This window comes from Haliaeetus albicilla, chromosome 6 (assembly GCF_947461875.1).
Source record: "Haliaeetus albicilla chromosome 6, bHalAlb1.1, whole genome shotgun sequence".
Lineage (NCBI taxonomy): Eukaryota > Metazoa > Chordata > Aves > Accipitriformes > Accipitridae > Haliaeetus > Haliaeetus albicilla.
In genome coordinates, this window is record NC_091488.1 from 10574472 (window position 1) to 10593395 (window position 18924).

General features: G+C 40.9%; 1 long non-coding RNA gene across 1 annotated transcript; it reads right to left on the reverse strand.

Moving 5' to 3' along the window:
* Nucleotides 1–2108: 2108 nt before the first annotated feature.
* LOC138685640 (uncharacterized) lies at nt 2109–17347 on the reverse strand. Its single transcript, XR_011324965.1, has 2 exons — nt 10227–17347; nt 2109–2787 (listed from the first exon to the last, which is right to left on the reverse strand). It is a non-coding gene; the product is annotated as an uncharacterized lncRNA (long non-coding RNA).
* Nucleotides 17348–18924: the final 1577 nt, after the last annotated feature.

Sequence of the window (18924 nt, forward strand, 5' to 3'; positions counted from 1 at the left end):
TCTCTCCCATTTATTTAAAAATAAATACATTACTTATTCATAGTCTTCCTTCTCATAGAATACTTTGGGCTTGTCTTGCCAAATTGAAGTCATTGGATTTTACCAATTATAGGGTCAAATTCTGGTATGCCTTGCATGCATATGCAGTTTCAGATGGATGCAGTACAGATTTTAGATATTAAAAACCTATTTTATTAGTCATCCTAATACATCCAACCAATACAGAATTAATCGCCTATCTTTCCGTGTCTTTTCCTATCTAGTTTTAAATGTTCAAAGCAATGATTTATGCTGCCATGTAGACATCAGTAACTAAATGTTTGCTAATAATTAGCCTGAATCTTATATTTTAAATTTCATCTATTTTCTTTCATTTTATTTAATGAGTTGCACTCTAGTTCCCTTTTTGATGCTGTAGGGCTTCCTCAGCTTATACATTTCAATTGTGTATCAATCCTGAATATTTAAACCTGCTTTAGAAGATCACAGAAGCATCTGGCAAATTTTGGGAATGGGATAACCAGGAAGCACAATAAACATGGTCGATATTCCCTTTTTTTGCTCACAATTTTCGTCTCTGAAACTGTAAGCACATAACGCAAACCTTGGGATCCAAACCTTAGGGAGCTTACTAACTCCACTCCTCAAGGGATTGTTAATTAGGATAATCAGTAATAGTTTCATCTGTTTGGGTTTTTTTTGACATCTTGCTGTTTAAATCATAACTTTTAATCTCCCTGTCAGTTTTCTATTCTTTTGTAAATTCCCTAGTTATTTTTCTGCTATTGAGATGAAACTGAAATCAGTATTTCAAATGTGATCGCAAAAGTCTTGTGAAAAGAAGGCAATACACGTTGGTCTCGTATGTTTGCTATGCTTGCATTGGTCTTTTGCTGTAAGTACCTGCCCGATGCCGCTTCTAGGTTTTATTCAGCATGTCTGCCATCCAGGTTTGTCCCTCTCCTGGAACAGTGCTGTTCTTGATCATGTTGCCTTAGCAGGACTCTGTCGCACTTGGCCAAGAGTACTGTAATTCGTTGTTTTCAGTCCTGCATTTGCATTATTGCTTTCCTCTCTGGTGTCTGCATGTTAGAATTCATGCTAATTGATAACAATCGGCTTCCTTCCTTTTTTCTAAATGACATATCAAGATACAAAATAGGGTGTAACAGTTCTCCATGTCCCCCAGCATTCCTTCCAGCCTGAGACATTTATCCTCATCCCTGGTTTAGGAGAGTGCTTGCATTCCGGGTAACCTTTACTAATCCATGTAAAACTGAACTACACATTGTCAAATGTTCCACTGAAGTCCCAGTTATATTTTACTTGCCACATTTGCCTCACTGACTAATCCTGTGCTTCTCTGTTTGGTAGTCATGTAACTAAGTGGATAGGTTTACTGAGTTTTTCAAGTTTGTTTTCTTCTTTTGAAATAATTACAAAACTAGCTAGGCAAAGGACGCATAACTGGGAATACAAAATCGTATGCAAAACTATTTATCAATTAAACAAGTAAGTCTGAACTATAAAAAGTCCACAGAAAGACAGCAGGAAGATAGTCATACTTAAAAAAAGCAGCAAAAGAACATTTCAACCTGAAAAAACCCCCAACTTAGACAGAAATATAATTTGGGATTCCGGACATCTACTATAAAGAGAAAACACCAAAGAATGTATTAATACAATAGGAAGACAACAACAAAGAACTTATTAAAATTCTTGAAATAAGTAAGTTTCAGGGACATCAGAATCCTGAGTCTGGCCTTCACCCTACAAAGTCTGTTTTTTATCACCTAGCTGAGACAGAAGAAAGAACTTACACTGTTTTAATTAAATAAGCTATAGGCATTTAGAACCATTATTAGTTTATGTCTGGCTGAAAGTAACAGTGAGATGGTGAAACCTATGAAAGCAAATTAACGATATAAGGTTCAGATATTTGCATGATTACTTTGATTTATGGGAATAAAACCAGCTTTTTTTCCCCCTGGCCACCACACTAGAAAGCAACTTAGCTTTTGCACAGTTTATTAATTGTTTTTTTCTTATTTGCTATCTCTTTATTTCACAAAAATGGATGTGGTGCAAAAAATAACAAGACACATAAACAGAAGTGCAAGACTATTTTACTAGATGTAGTAGCAAAAGAACAACAAGAAATAATTTTATAGAGGATCCTATAAATGTTTAATATGTTTGCAGGCTTGACAACAAACAAAAAATGGATAAAATGTTAAAGGAATCTACATCATTGACAAAGCAATAATAAAAATGCTTGGTGTTTTTAAATTACTTTATGCACTGTACTTTATGACCTAACATATAGTTCGGCCTGTTGATGATCCCCAACCCTGCTTGAAAGCTTCTGCGCCACAGTGCATAGCCATTCAGTAGATAACAACTACTTTTAGTTCATTCTAGTTTTCTTCCTATATCCTGCTCAACCCTTTATGCTTTAAACGTGATTTTCTTTAGACTTTTCCATCTGGAAAAATGTAACAATGTGCCTTTACATCTTCTCCATGAGACTAGGCCTGTTTGTTTTGGTTTTCATGAAATAAAATACCTTAGCAGTAGTGCATTTTGTGTTCTTGGTTCTTATCGTATTGAATTTAAATCTCATGGACGTTGATTCACAGCTTGGAATCTGTACTATGTGAACAATAGCTGACACTGTTTGCCCTAGTAATTATCATAAGATGAATAATTTTTTTTCTTTCCTGTGATACTCTTCACGTGGATCAGCAAGCTGATCTTGCTTTCTGCACAGTCACGCGATCGCTAGGCCTGCATGGAAGATGCAACCAGAAATATGGCCATCAGTGGAAGCAAGAACATGACTTCTCTCTTCTTCACCGTTTTAGATCAGCTTCAGTAGGCAGCAGTATTCTTCCCCCTGTCCTCTGACAGCTGATTCCCGATCCCACTGAAGTTAGTGGAAAACGTTTCACTGATTTCAGTACAACCAGAATTTGTCTCTGATCGAAACACAATACGGGGAGAAAAAACCAATTTCCAAACAGCTTAAATGCACAAAACACCATGTCATTTTTGACATATCACTCTGATGCAAAGATAGGTCACTAATAAAATATTTAACCCCTCAGTACACCTATTTGAAAAAAACAATGGTACCACCTGAATTTGGAAAGTTCCACCTGCTGAACTGTGATACAGCAATGCAAGCATGATTTATCATTTTATTTTCATTGTAGGGGAATGGGATACTTGCAAATAACTGGTGTTTGTACATTGCATTACATGTCATCATGTCACAAATGTGCAGTCCCCAAATATTTTTGTTTACAAGCTGCCACATGGAGAAGCCAACTGGCATGTTGTTTAGATACTAATTTCTGACATGTGCTTTGCATACAGAAAAATCTGGAAATGTGAGATAGAAACTTGTCGGGTTTTTTCAACACACACAAAAATACCTGACTGCACATAAATCATGTCTATATCCACAATACATTTCAAAAAGCTTAAACTGCTTATTTTTAAAATTGGCTATGATTTTGAAAAAAAAACCCAATTTTTTTAGTTGAAATGGGCTCAAATTTCTCACGATTATATTTTATACAAAACATTTTAATATCCCGGATGCCTTATTGACAAAAAAGGGCTGATAATCTAAGTTTGATGCAGTAAGAAAGATTGTGAGTGAAATATGACAGTGAGGAGACAGAGAGGAAGGCTGAAGGCTAAAAGCTACAGCCCTTCAGTCTGGTAACTCAGATACCATATGCATAGCTTGTCAACTCAGATGAAGTGTTTTGAAACATTAAGCATCGTCTAATACAGTGGCTAAAGTTTCTGGAACTTGTCCTCAATTGACCTTGGTGGAGCTACGCTGATTTACATTAGAAATGGTAGAGATTTTTTTAAAAAAGACAAAACTACTGTTATTTCATACGGAATAACTGTAAACCCTTTAAATAGGATATTTTTTCAAGTTAAAAGTTTCCATGAAAAAGTATCAAAGCTTTTTTTAATTTTCTCCTTGGTTTTGCTTTTCTTTTACCCTTTTGTTTCCTCCTTTCACCCTCAGCCTTCTCTTTACTCCTCTTCTGTCTTGCTTCAGAAAAAGAAGAAATAATACAGAAGAACAAATAAGGAGGATAAAGAAAGATGAATATGGCAAGAATTTTTAATTTTTTAGTTTCACTGAAGAAAAATGAAAATAATAAAACAAGGAAGTTCCACAATAATTTGTTAGGTTGTCTTTCCACTAAAAATGACAACAGAATAAAAGGTTGATGTAGATGTGGTAAGGTGTAACAATCTAAGATTACGTCTTCCACATTTTATTTTGTGATTTCTAAAAAGTGACTTGGAACACACGAAACTCAGATTAAATTTCATCAACTGAATCTAATGGCTTAGCCTATCTGAAAAGGGAAAATACCTCCTGCATCAGGAAAAGCACTGAAAAAAAGACTCTGGAAGAAGGAGCTTGATGGAGCACTGCTAGTGGCATTAACAATCACAGGAAAGGTAAGTTCCAATGAGACTTGGCTGACTAATTAGACAGGGGCACAGTTAAGAAGAACTTGAAAGCTGAGATTGCCTATGTTACAAACACCATTCTTTAAGTGCTGAATAGTCTTTAAAGTTGCTACTCTTCCTATATGACCTGGTCTTGCTTATTCTTGCAAAATCATGGCTTTTGTTGTCATCATTGCCAACAATAGTAATAAGTAGGGTAACAAATTTACTATTTGTTAATTACACTATAAAATGCATGAAAACCCCCTTATTTTCTTTCCAAAAAGCCACAGCTATTACTTAAATTTTATATGTAAATCAGTGTGGGACACAAATTATGCCAGATTAAAAGCAGACAGACTATGTAGTCTCAGACTGATACCATCTAACAGCACTATGCAAGCTGACAAAACCTGGGCTTTAGTCCTCTGAGCACTTTGGAAATGATTACTACCGTCATTACACACAATGCTCAGACATTTCTCTACAGAAACAAGACTACATTTAACAGACAAAGAAAAATGAAAAATGTCAGTGAAGCAAAATTGTGAGATGTAAAACCAACAGCTGTGAAAGCTCTACAGAGCTAGTCGTTGCATCATGCCAGGAAACACCTCTGCCCAAAGACAGTGCCGTTTTTCCAGGCATAGCACAAAGCGCCAAGAACTTCTCGAGCTTTTAAAAACTATTCCAAGTAAAGCATTTGGTGTATAACCCTTTGTGCCCCATGAGCCTCTTTTGTAAGGAGTACGATCCTGAGCACTCCTTCTCTTTTCTCTATGCATTACACCCTTCAGTGTGAGGTTCCTAATGCCTCCTAAACATATTTGAACATGCTGCTCTTTGCAGGTACGTACTCTTTGTTGATGATTTCTGGCAAGTATTTCTTTTCCTGTGTTTTTTGTCACAAAAGAATAACCCATGTTCTGAAGCCAACTACTTCACTTGCAAAAATGCTAAGTAACTTTTCTAGCATCCAGTAGGGTATTTCACTGCAGTAAATGTCTTATTTTCCCAATAAATTACTCTGGAAGTTATCATTTCTCTCCCTGAATGATCTAACTGTTACTGACAGATTATCTGACAGCCTAGATGTCAAAATATTTTTCTTCAGTGTATACTTGCAAATGTTAGAACTGACTGTCAGGATTTTGAGCCTGGATGAAGTTTGCTTGATTTCAGAAAACGAACTGATTTTTAAATATTATATTCACTTGCTTTGTTTTTCAAGAATAAATTGAAATAAAGCAAGGGCAAAAACCCACATGAAAAACACATAGATATTATTTGTCCTTTTCTAGACCAAAACACTTTTCATTAAACAGTAAGATTACCTACGGATAGGACTTAATAACAGTGGCCTGTAGAGAGGTCAAGTGGCAATGAAGCATCTGTTGTGGAGAGATTATACAATTTCCTCCTCTGCTTAGAAAAATGGCAGGACATGCTTTGCATCAATTTTAGAGTGTGACAAGGAGGAAGCCCAGAAAAATATACTTGTGGAGCACACACATTTCCCCCCAAAAGAGTGATAATTTTGAGTTAGAAATCCAAAGGCTGAGTGGAGAACAAGAACTGTGCAGTGATTTCCGTTAGAAGGCTGTGGAGGAAGGCCAAGAAAGGACAAAAGAACAAGTGCCAACTGAGAGCATGAGAATAGGTTCAGCTGAAAAGTTATTTTTAAAATACTGATGTGTAAAAACATGTAAAAATAAACAATGGTACCTTTAGGCATCAGTCTGGGACACAGGCTAGCTAATTACCTCTGTTACCCCCCCCATTTCTCATATGTACAGGAAAGAAAGACTCCCCCAATAAGCAGCCGAAGGACTGTTCTATCCAGACTTTAACTGTAAAAGGAGTTGCTGTTGTTTTAAGGATTGTGCCCCAGACTATCAGGCCACTATCACATGCAAAATCATATGAAAACAAAAGATGGTGTTGACAGAAAGACTTTGAGAAACTTCCCATATGGTGCCAGCCCTACTTCTCCCTACATTAACTGTTACAGGTAATGTCTATCTTTTCCTCAGGAATTTGAGACTATGCTACACCAGCAGTACCCAAACTTGCTGCTATGGCAAAACTCATGGCTCAACTTGGTGCTGCGATGACTTCCCTGACACACTCAGAAGTTTGTCTGCACATGTGCAACAGATTTGGTTGGATCAAAATTTTGAGCCTATGTTGTGCAGCATGATGAGGAAAACGAGGAAAGGCAAAAATCAGAGCGGACTGCTATAGCAAGAACTATTCATGCAGGCTATTATCATTCCCCAACTGTATCTCAGAAGACGGGGTGGCTGGGAGTAGGCCAAATGAATCGTTCTGGTAGGTCTCAATCTCCTCCTGAGGAGAGGGTAATAGATTTTCCTGAAAAGAAGTCATGAAGAAATACAACAGGAAGCCTTTAATGATCTGCTTAAGAGATAAGACAAAACATTGCTGGGTATCTCTTTACAACTAAATTATCTTTTGTAATTGTTGGACTCTGTCCTAATTAGCTTTGATATATCAGAGGACTGCTTTGTGAGCTGTTTGGTTAAAACATGTTCTGTTCTACTTCCTCAGATGTTCTATGGATAACATTATTAGGCTTACCTTTTTGTTCATTCACTATACTACTTCTATGCTAGTAGAACATCCACACACACTCTTCATTTGATTCAATCTCTGAATAAACTGTCCAACTTTAAAGATGAGATTTATCTCATTCTATTTTAGCACTCATGCATCCACCGATCGCCTGAAGGTTGTATCTGGTTCATTAAAGCATGGGTGTATCTGAATCTACATCTCTCTTTTTTTAACACTGTTCAAGTGTCCAGTATTTTACTGTAAGTTCTCCAGCTAATTATATTAATTAACAAATAAAGAAGCTAATTACTTAATTAACTAATTCTATTCTAATATTTTCAGATTCCATATCTTCACTAGGAAGTCCAAAATACGGGTCCTATTTTCATCCTGAACCTCTCAGTTCTTTGCAATTAATATCAAGATCCAAAATGCTCTATCTCATACTTTTCACAGCAGAAAGTTATTTATAGCACCCGACGGTTTAGATTAAGCAAAACTTTGCTGAAATTGGAGGATGCGGTTACACCACATATTGAGGATAAAAGTGAGCAGCACTTGTTCTTCTTGGAGTAATCAAAACAAAACCTATGATGCAAATCATAGCTCACACGGCAAGCCAGATGATGAATGCACATGAATTTTGCCAGGACCTGAACGCTAGAGCCTGCTGACAACGCTAGAGCCAACATAATGAGCTGGGTATTCTTTAGAGTAGGTGTGTGCTATCTTTGAGCAGAAGAGGCTGTTACAAAGTTGAAAACAGCCAGAAAAGCGATGGAGCATTTTTCTAGAAAATACCTGGAACTTTGAACAGAAACTCTTCTGGTTTCCTTCTGTATTTCAAAACAACTCAGTTCTTTCGGCAAAGGAATATGCCTCCGTGTACTCCTGGTAAAGAAATATGTTTGTGAAGCAAGTTTGATAAATTTAATTTGCTAAAGAAACCTATCTGCAAGACCATATAACTGCTTACGTCAAAAGAAGTAACAATGTTTTGGAAAAATAATCACAAATTTCCATAAAGCAGAACTTCATTTCTCTCTCAAATAAAAAGTTAACCAATTTCCACACATTGCAACAAATAAGCCTGTACACTTTCATTTCCTCAATATATGCTTGGTTTCATTAAATTTTACTCAGCTAAATCTTATGTATTTCTCATCAATATGAACTTGGCCAATCTGCAAAATCTGAAATACTCTCCCTGATGTAATTTTACTAGTTACACTGAAGTCATTAGCTGGTATTATTCTTCCATTTTAAATACCCATAGGCATGATTCTAATTTCGCATACAACAGTTAAGCTTCTAATACAAACAATTACATGTTCATGGTGAAAAACTTTCTGAATGTTAATGTACAGCAGGAATCATAGCCCATGTATTACGGCTATAAAGCAAGCAGAAAGTAGTTAAAAGTTTAACTTTAACCCTTATGGTATTTATTGTTTATTTATCGTTACTTTAAACACTTTCCTGAATTGACATCTTTGCTATGATCCCCACACTTCTGAACAAGCGCAATGGAAACATTTCAAAGCTGGGCTTAAGAGGGAGTGATTAGCTCAATAAGATAATCTTTATACTTCTGAACTTAAGAATTAATGTATGTTATGAGACACAAGTTCTTTCCTAAAAGTTTCTGTAAATAATGACATGATTTGTAAAACACAGTACACGGAAAAAAAAGAAGTGTGTGAACAGTAATCAGATGAGAAAACCCTGGTAAGAGTTTTCTTTAGAATGAAAGAAGAGTGTGGGCTATTTTTCTATATAATCTACCAATTGTATCATTTGGTAGATGCTGTTTCCTTTTCAGTCTTGCCAACCGTGCAGAATTGTGCTCCTTTTTGACCATGCTCCATTAGGAAAGAGATGTGTACACAAGTAACACAGCATTCAGAAGTGTTATCTTGAAAAAAGAGTTATTCCTCCTTGTGTGTGGATCAGGGTTTTGATTCCCAGCAACAGCTGCTGCATCAGTACAGGAACAGTACAAAAATAGAGCTCGTGATAAAGATCAATAGTAATTTGTCCCAACTCTCCCAACTTAAAATCTGACTAACTGGCAAGCAAATTCACAATTACTTAGAGGTAGTAAGGAGTTAGTAGTAGGTCATTTCTATGGCTCATAAGCTTTTAAAGGTTCCAGGTTTTGTAATTTTTAGCTTGGTTTTTATTCCTGCGGTAGCAATCTCCAGTCAACCTCACAAGATGCAATCATCTTACTGCGCTGTGCATCAGTCAACCAGCTCCGGAGGCACTGTTATGAACAGGTTGGACCTCTTTACAAAAGAATCTCAGAATTCTTCACACCAGCAGCCAGCAATGATGTCAGATTTATTAACAAGACAAGTTTTAATTGAATTCAGTGTGCTACCCAATAATACAATCACTGTATCATCTGTTCTGGTATTTAATTTCATATTAAAATGATGTTATCCTTAAGTATTTTTCAGTGTGCCACAAAATACTGCATGTGAATAATTACCATGGAAGTTATCTGGAAGTGGCTTTCACCTCCCTCTGGAAGTTAGGGGGTTTGTTGTTGTTGTTGGGGTTTGTTGTTTTTTTTTTGGGGGGGGGTGGGTGGCGCTGGTTGGTTTGTTTGTTTTTTTTTTAACTAAGGTTACTTCAATGACTTTGCCTCAGTTTCCAGTATGGGTTTGTAAACAGTTAAATCAGTATCACTGAGGGATGGCTGGGGCAAACTGCAGTGCAGGGTTGCCAGCAGTGACTGGGAAGGGACCTCCAGAGTCAGGGGTTGCTGTTACAGAATAAATATCACGTCACCACGTTCTGAGGCACCTTCATGTTGGTTACACAGCTGTGTAATTTTTGATGAAGTGCTGTCACAGTCATCAGTTTGACTTAAGATTGGGGAAAAAAAACCCCAACAAACAAAAAACCAAACCATCTGATCATTTCTGCTTTTCGCCAGACACTTTGCAATTTTAACAGAATATTTATGTTTTACACAACTAGTGGGAAACTAAGACAGCAACAGAAAGAAGAGTTGAAACAAGTGACTAGTCAAGAATTTGGCCACAGAAAAGGCCTTGAAATAAGTGACTAGTCAAGAATTTGGCCACAGAAAAGGCCTCTGTTCAACCAATGGTCAAACCCACCTCATGCACTTCGCTCTCTCCTCTCCTCACCTGCTTGTTCCTGACTCTCCAGCTGCTGCTGTCACCTGCATTTCTTGTATGCTGCCAAACCACCCACCCGCACAGCAGTATTTGAAACCAAACCCCTCCAAATGGGAGACAGAAATTGTAATCATTCTGCTTGTATTTTCCCTCCATTGTTTGCAGGCCACTGACAGTGAGCATTTACATTGCAAAATTAATAACCCTAAATAGAAATATACTTGAAAAAAATTCAGTTGATTCATAAAAGAGGCTCAACAGTAGATATGTAAGAGTTGTTCTTCACTAATGATGCATATTGCATTCAATTATGTTTTCAGAGAGAACAGAAGCATAAACAGTGCAGAATGTCTTCTTTAGCATGGGCTGATGTAACAGAAACCAGGAACAACACTGAATTTGCAAGAAAACCTGTTTCTTGCCCAATTTCCCGAATAAAGGAATTCTGATAAGCATTCAAACTTTGCAAGCTTATCTGAACTGATCCATTAAAAATGGGACTTGATCCTGCCAAGTACTGAGCAAAAAGTCTCTTCAGATGGTATCCCGTAACTTGCAGGTTCAGGTCCTTAGCAAGGTGGGATTATTCATTAGAAATGTGCCTGCACTGAAGGGACATGTAATAAAAGCAAAACTGATCACTTATTAAAAAAAGAACTGATGACATGATTGGCAACAATAGTATTTTCAGTTTTCTAATAAAACCTTTGTCCTCCTTTTTGTACAGGGAACAACTACAACCTGAGCAGGGCCAACGTAAATCTCTTAAGATTATGCCCTGGTCATTCTTACATAGACTATCCTTGAGAAGAAGAATGTAACCACATACTTTCAAAACTTCAATGTCTTTAAAATAGTGCCAATTACACCTATATTTTCATGGTATCTAGACAGCTATTCAGACTCTAAGTGGCAAACTTGGATGTTTACATGTGAGCATGTGAATTCAATAGGGGATGTGGATTTTTTTTTTTTTAATTGAGTGGGAAGAGTTTTAGAGGGACTTTCTTCTCGCTGATACCAAGAAGCCACTGGACAAACGTCGATTCTGTTGTATGAAGATTTAAATCCACAACTTAAAAGTAAAATCTTGTGTATCCACTACTGGCAGAAAAAGTACCGATTTAAACACATCAAGGCTTTGGAAAATAGTGCCCGTTCTTAGTGAAGCTGCCCTTTATTGCCCCCTTTCCCAAGAGGCTATTCTCCCATTGAGACCAATGGCAATTTCCTTCCTCTCGCTTGGCTTTCAGTTTGAGACTATATAACCATTGAGAGAAACACTATGCTTTAACTCTCCTCACCAGTAAACCACCACAGGACTCATTCCCAGAACAAAAACCAAACCAAACCAAACAAACACTAGAGAAGAACCGTTCACAAACTGACTTTAGTAGTACCAAGTATATTTATACAAACAAATACACAAATGCAAACATTCAAACAGAAACCAAATCATACCTTGAGAAATTTTAAGATGGGCAGCTCTCCAAACCATTCCTATACTAGCAATTTCCTGTTTCACAGGTTCTCAAGTGAAATGCAGCTGATGGGTGGGGGAAGCAAGGGAAAATGTATACTTAAAGGCAACGTTAGCTTTTGGTTTTGTGAATGTCAGCCTTATGGTAGAAACTACTTGCCTTCCTCAACACCCTCCTGATGTTGTCAGCTCTGTTAGAGACCTGATCCCAACTCTCACTGACATGCAGAAGACACAGTAGAGTGCAAACCACTAGAGAGCTTGTCAATAGAATCTACCTCTTGATAGTAGCAATGAAAAAAAAATTAAAATTTCAGTTTTGTGTTTTAGTATAGGACTTGTTTTATCTTCCAGTCGCACATGATGAACAAGTTTATATGCTTTGGGTACAACCCTGTTCCTTATTCATTGAGTCCTATGCATCAAATTGACGGGATGCCACCTTATTTTGATAAAATTCTAAAATGTAAGAGAAGAAATAGAGTTGCATGCCCTACAGCAAGAGGCTTCAAATTTAAGCATCATGTTTTATTTTACCTGAAATGCCCCCTGACCCACCAATTGCTCTAAGGGAATCCTCAACTGTGTTTAGACAAGGATGGGGAATTGTCATTGTCTATGTCTACTAAGCGTATGATGGAGCTTCTTGAGCCACTGCCTTAACTCTGGACAAGACATACCCAATGTCACAGATCCCCTTCTGCTATTTGCACCTTTCAAACTTCCGACTGTATGTGAGTACAAGATTTAATATATACCATTACTTGTACAAATTACCGGATTTTAGAAGTTGTTTCATAGGCAGATGTAGTAGGAAATGGATAGGAAAGACTCAGAGACTACAACCAAAATAGCTTTTCAGATTGGTTATTAAATATTTTATCGTCTTAGACATCCACAAGAATGTTAACAAAAAGCAACATACACAACAGTCAAGGCTTTTAAAATACATAGCTCTCAGATACCTTCTTGAGAACATTTGTCTATAAAGCACTAAATTAAATCCAGTAAGAGCACGTGACATCCTCTGCTTTAGGAGAAAAACAAAAATATCAGATAAAAACGTATCTTGAATAATATTGCATTCTGTATCAGGATTTACAAAAGTAAACAAGATATCCATTCATCTAGTTTGCTGAGCATCATGAACAGCTCCTTTCAAACGTTTACACACAACCCCCCCCCCCTTAACTTTGCTTCAGAGCTGTTTTTGAAATGTTATTTACTTGTTTTTACTTACAAGTCAGAAAACCAGCAGGCTACGAAGGTATTAGCCTAGCATCTTACATTAAGTCAACATATATAAATACCTAGCCATAGAAACACAAAGCTGCCTTTTTTTCCCCCCTCCTTGACAGCATTTCGTAAATTCTATGAAGTTACAGGGGAGCTACAATTGTCAATCTGAAGGCAAGTTAATATAAACACAGTATTTTTATTATCAACTCCTCAAGAGTTGTATTAAATTCCTGCACAGTCATGAAGGCAAGAAATCTTACTTTCTTTGCACTGTTTTTGAAGAGCAGATACTTGTTCATGATCATCACCTGTCAAACGGGTGACTTCTTTGGAAGGTGGTACATCATAAGCTGCCACATCCACTCCCGAGTGGGAGGGCGGACACTTACCTACTTACCTTCTGGAACTATTAAGATAAATGAAAGCATGCCCACATTTGGAATACACACTAATGGACACAGCCAAAACTGGCGGGGGTGAGGGAAGAATGGGCATGATTAAAAAAAAATTAAAAAAAAAAAAATCTACTAACAGAAGCACTGTAAAGGAACCACTTCCTGGACAAGCTTAATTTTTCATCTTATTTCTCCAGCTCTGCAGAAATTGTCAGTTAGTATAGTATGAGAGCTCTATAGAGTGCAAAAAATATAATACAGTAATAGCTCTTCTAACAGCCACTTCTTCTACTGGTAGAACTTAAGCAAACAGGTAAGTGCGTTCATGCCAGCGTGCAGAGAACTAGTCTCTCTTACACAGCAAATCTACAGAATATCCAAAAACCCCCTGATTTCTGAATGTTATGAAACAGCTCAAAATACAGTTAAGATTACGTATACAAATTCATGGTTTTCCATGTTTAGACTGAATCGTTGACATGTTGTTTATTACTTTTAAATAAGTAATAATTCCTTTGAAGTTTCTATTGCTCAAGGGAAATGTTATGATTTCTGCTGACACCCTGCACAGTGACAGCTATTACTGCTTAACTGATAACTGTGTGTACTTCTTATGACTATGAATTACCACTTAAATTCCAGATGAATTCAAGCATTAAGCCTTTCAGATACAATTCAGGTTTTAATATCAAGCTAACCAAGGGGAGGAGAGGGCAATAGACAAAAATGACTATATGATTCAAGCAAGACAGAACAATACTAAGTAAGGTCTGTAACTAAAGCATTTAGTAATTACTAGTTTTTTGACACTTTCATAAAGAAAAAATATCTTCATGATATTAACGCATTTCCTAGATTAGCTCACTTTTACTCCCCTCACCACCCAAAAGTAGTACGGTATTTCTGAGATTGAAGAGCGATTTGTTCATCAACATAGCGATAGAGAGTATCAGAAAGACTTTTTTTCCCAACATTTTCTAGTTTCAGTAATAATTCTTCTACACATGTATTGCTTTTCCTTATAGCTAGCAAAAGCATTCAACTTTTATGTGCAGTTCGGAAAAAAACCAAACAAACTTGAGTTTTAGATCAGTTTCCCCTACTTTCTTGACCACCATCCACTGTCAAAATATAACACAGAAGATAACGCAACACTCATCAGAACTTTAATGAGGGTAGTACAGGGAACATGCAAATTGTAGATCATTTTATTATGAACTCCGGGACAATATGGGAGCTACTGCTAAAATACAAAAATGAAGTACTGCAGGTTTTTTTGTTCCCAATTTCAAGAACAACGTAATTTAGTAATTTATGCTTTTCTGCTTTTACCCTGGAGTAAATGAAGAGCAGTAAGAAAAAACATGCAGAAAAAACCCCCTGTTAATGAATATGGAAGGTTAAACAAAGTGGCTACTTTCTCTGCAACTAACCTATTGTCAGGTTGTATCAGTTTACGCTGCTTTCCCTTATATACCCAATAGTCACATACTCCAGGAAGCTTGACTAAAATCTGGCAACGTGGCAATACTGCAAGTGTTAGATTTATATTTTGTAAGACAAAAAATGGCATCCTGTGGGTTCTTTTGGTTATCTTGCTTTTTTCAGTACGTATACCTCATCACAAAAATCCAAGACTGCTGTCACATTTCTCCTGGGCTACTGCAGAAGGATTTGGCTTATAGTTAGAGGTTCTCTGGGCTATTATAAGCATAAGGTTGACTCCGCACCTGGAAAACCTTTTTTTAAATGTGTTTTTCATGACATAGGAAAAAGCAGATCAGGCCTCATGTGTTTGTCATTCAGGAGACTTGCAGCGAGGAGCTTCATGCTTTGCGAGAAGCAGCATTCCTGATGCTAGACAGCATTTATTGTAGCAAACAAGCCTCCAGTCAGGGCCTCCTATCAACAGATTTATAGTGAATTTGTAGTGAACATTCATGACAGACTACCATACTCTTGCTCATAAAAAAATGGTAGGATCACCACCATCTCTAAAAAGGTCCTCCCTTAGTTGACAATGGCAAGCTAAGCACTTGATTGTTGGAGCTGATGGCAGTGAAAAGTAATATTGATGTGAGAGTAAAATGAAAAAGTAGATCTGCAGCAGGTCAGCCTTCGCCTGCTCCATGCTACATGAAGTTATTTTCCTGAGACTGAGTTCCTATATATGCGCTCAGGCTTGTCCTATTTGCCAATGAACCTGGATGCCTGAGATACCACAACTACCTTGACATCAAATGAGATGACAGCTTGAATCCCAGTGCTGAAGCTGAATCCTTCTTCCATATCAACTTTTCTGTAGTGATTTCAGGAGTTGGATACATCTTGAAGAGTTGAAACAATACATAGGCCTTTATGGCACCTCTTGAGTCATCTGAACAGTAGTTCAAAAAAAAAACCCCCCAAAAACCTGGAAATTCAATTCAAGCAATACAGGCAGGATACAAGGGGCTAGAGTGTATTTGACAGTACTAGAGGAGTAACTTGCATGTTGTGACTTCAGGTGCATGGAATTTTCTCGTTATATTTTCAGTTGAACTAAGTCTCACCTATGCTTCTATGAAGTCTCCTGAATTGCTCTGTAACATAGAAGTTACCTTTCTTGTACCAAGGAATAGTTTTGTCTGCTATCCTTTCCACTAATTTATACTCAGGATACTGCAAAGTGGAAACATAAGACCTCATAGTCAAAATCCTCAGAAATAATCTGTGCTGAAATACCTTAGTTTTGGCACATTACCAATCAGTACAGTTCTTGGCCCTGAATTACGCACCCAACGAAGCACTGCTGAGAAAATATGTAACTGAGAAGCCATGTCAAATACAGATGAAGACAGATACTTGATTATAGCTCTGTTTTCACTATTAACAGACTACAGCCCATTCCCAGGACCACAAGAACTTGGTTTTTATCTGGACTCCAAACTCAAAAGTACTTTAAACACAAATGCCTGTCTCTTATAGCAATACTCTAACCAACTGGCTGCTGGCTATTTTATAAAGATATGCAACCTTAGTAAACTCAGGTGCTTTTTTGTTCTACCTACATTTGCATCAGAAAGCATGGCTACAAGACAACATTCTGCTTCTGAGTGGAGCAAGAACATACTAATTTGAGTCTTCTTTTGCATTATTTGTCTTGACCGGCTCTCCAATCAGTAGGCTGGGAAGCAGCACAAGCCTCGCACACTTCTGCCAGTGTCTCTGCACTGCGCTATAGACGCCATCAGGACCAGAAAACATTTGAGGATCCATCTGGAAAGCGTCACTGACATGTAAATGTTAGCTGTAACACCTACAGAGGCAGAAACACGCTTCCATTTCATGAGTACATGATTTGATGGGGACAATTAAAAAAGAGGGGATGGTACCAGCAAGCATCAGCATTGTGATTGAACATCCATTGTACAGTTTGGCCTTTGGCCTTATTAATCTAATTCCCAAAGGTAGTTACTAGCTTCACTGATGCTTTAGAGTGCCTGGCAGCTGTAAAACAGGATTCTCTCCGAGGGAAGGAAATTCAACTGGCAGAGAAACAGCCCGCCCAATCATAGGGCTTCGGCCAGACATTGGAGAAGTGACACAGTGATGTTAAAGAAGTTTGTTGCTGATCCATTTTTGGCAAAATGGGTACGAGCAGTGAGCTGTGCCACCACTCACCGAAGGCCGATCTCCTCGTAAGCGTCACAGCAGAGGCAAGAGCTAGTGAATTTCAAAAACCTCGCTGTGAATTTCAAAAACCTAGAGCTTCCTGGCAGTACGGGCAAATTAACGGGACCGTAAAGATAAAACGGGACCGCAGAGTTGCTGAGTAAGCTGGGAAAGGTCGAGGAACCAAGGACACCCAGGTAACATTTAAGCCACGGGGAAGACTGTAGGTAAGCCTGGCCTCATAAAGGCGGGGAAGCAAGCAGAGCACGTAAAGCCCCCTTCCCCCCGACGTCCAGGGAAACTCAGAGATCTACTCACGCGTGAGACGCTCCCGGAAGCCCGACTTCGGTCCTTCCTACGAACCAGCCCGCCCCCCCCCCGAACCCCCGGGCCGCAGCCGAGCCGCTTCACGCAACGCCCGGCCGGGACGAGGCAGCCCCGCGCCCCCGCCCTCACGCCTGCGGGCCGCCGCCGCCTCGCGAGAGCGCTGCCGCGCGCGCCGCCCGCCCCGCCCCCCCCCGCGCCACGTGACGGCCGCGGGGCTCGCGCCGGCGGGCGCCGCTCCACCTGTCACTGGCTCCCGGAGAGGGGCGGTGTTCCCTCCGCCGCCCCGCCCCCCCCACGGTCCCGTTCCCTCCCTTCTCCCCCCCCCCCCCCCCCGCGCGCGCGGCACGTCTCGAGCTCCGCCACGCGCTCGTCCGTTGGCGGGGCGGCGGCCCGCGCGGGCGGCCCAACGGCCGCTCCCCCGCGGCTGAGGAAAGTCCCTGCCCCGCTGCTGCGAGCGGGTGGCGAACGCCGCGGACCGGACACCGGCACCTCCCTTTCCCAGGGTGGGTGAAGCCAACTGCCGTGCCGCGGGGGCTGCCCTCGCTTCGGCCGCCGTCGCGCCGCCTGTGCGGGCGTTACCCGCCACCCCCTCGGGCGGCAGCGGCTTCTTCTCCTTCTTCCCTCCCGCGGCCCAGGCGCACGGAGCCCGAGCCAGCAGCGTCCCTGCTCCCCGCGCGGGGAAGCCATTATTTTCCGGTCGTGCCAAGAGCACCACGCCCCGCGCCCAAGCCAGGAGAGCGCAGATCGTCCCCCCCCCCGCCAGTGCGGCACGGCCCCCGCCCGCGAGGCGCTAGCGAGGCCCGCTTCCTCACCGACGTCCACGCCCCCAGCCCGGAGCCCCCGTTACGCAACTCCGCCCGTGAGCGCAACCCTCCCTCCTCCTCCTCCCACCCCCAGCACCCGCCACTCCCGAAAACTGCTGCCCCCCCGCCTTGCTCGTCCTCCGGTTTTTAAAGGCGTACACCAAACCTGCTGGCACTGAGTAATCGAAAAGCTCCTCTGACCGACGGCCCGTTCGACCTCTCATAAGCCGCGAGTCCCTGAAATCCCGCCCCCTCCCTCGGACGCCGACCAATGGAATGAAGCCGGCGAGGGAGGCGGGCGCCGAAGGCCAACCAAGCCGAAGCGCAGCGGTGGAAGGGCGCTATGACTGACGTAAGTCAACAAAGGTCACGTGCGGCGCAGCGGAGGCGGCGATTGGCTGCGTGGGCCCGGGCAGGCGGGGAGGGGGGGGGTCACGGTGGCGGCGTGGGGTTCGCTGTGTGACACAATTACAACAACTTTGGGCAGCTGCTGGGGAAGTTTGTACAGGCGGCAAACACACCCCGCGCGGCAGGGCGGGCGGGGCCCCTGTCACCCCGGCTCCCCGCACCCCTCGCCGCCGGGGCGAGCGGCGCCGCGGCGATGTAAACACCGCTCCGCCGCCATCCGCCGCAGCCGCCGCCTCCTCCTCCGCCTCCTCTTCCCCCCCCCGCCTCCTCCTCCCCCGAGTCTCCAGCGCTGGGGCTCCCTCCCTCCCCCCTCCCTCCTCCTCCTCCTCCTCCTCCTCCTCCGAGCAGCGGGGCTTCCCCCCGCCTCCCTCCCTCTCCCCTCCCTCCCTCCCTCCCTCCCC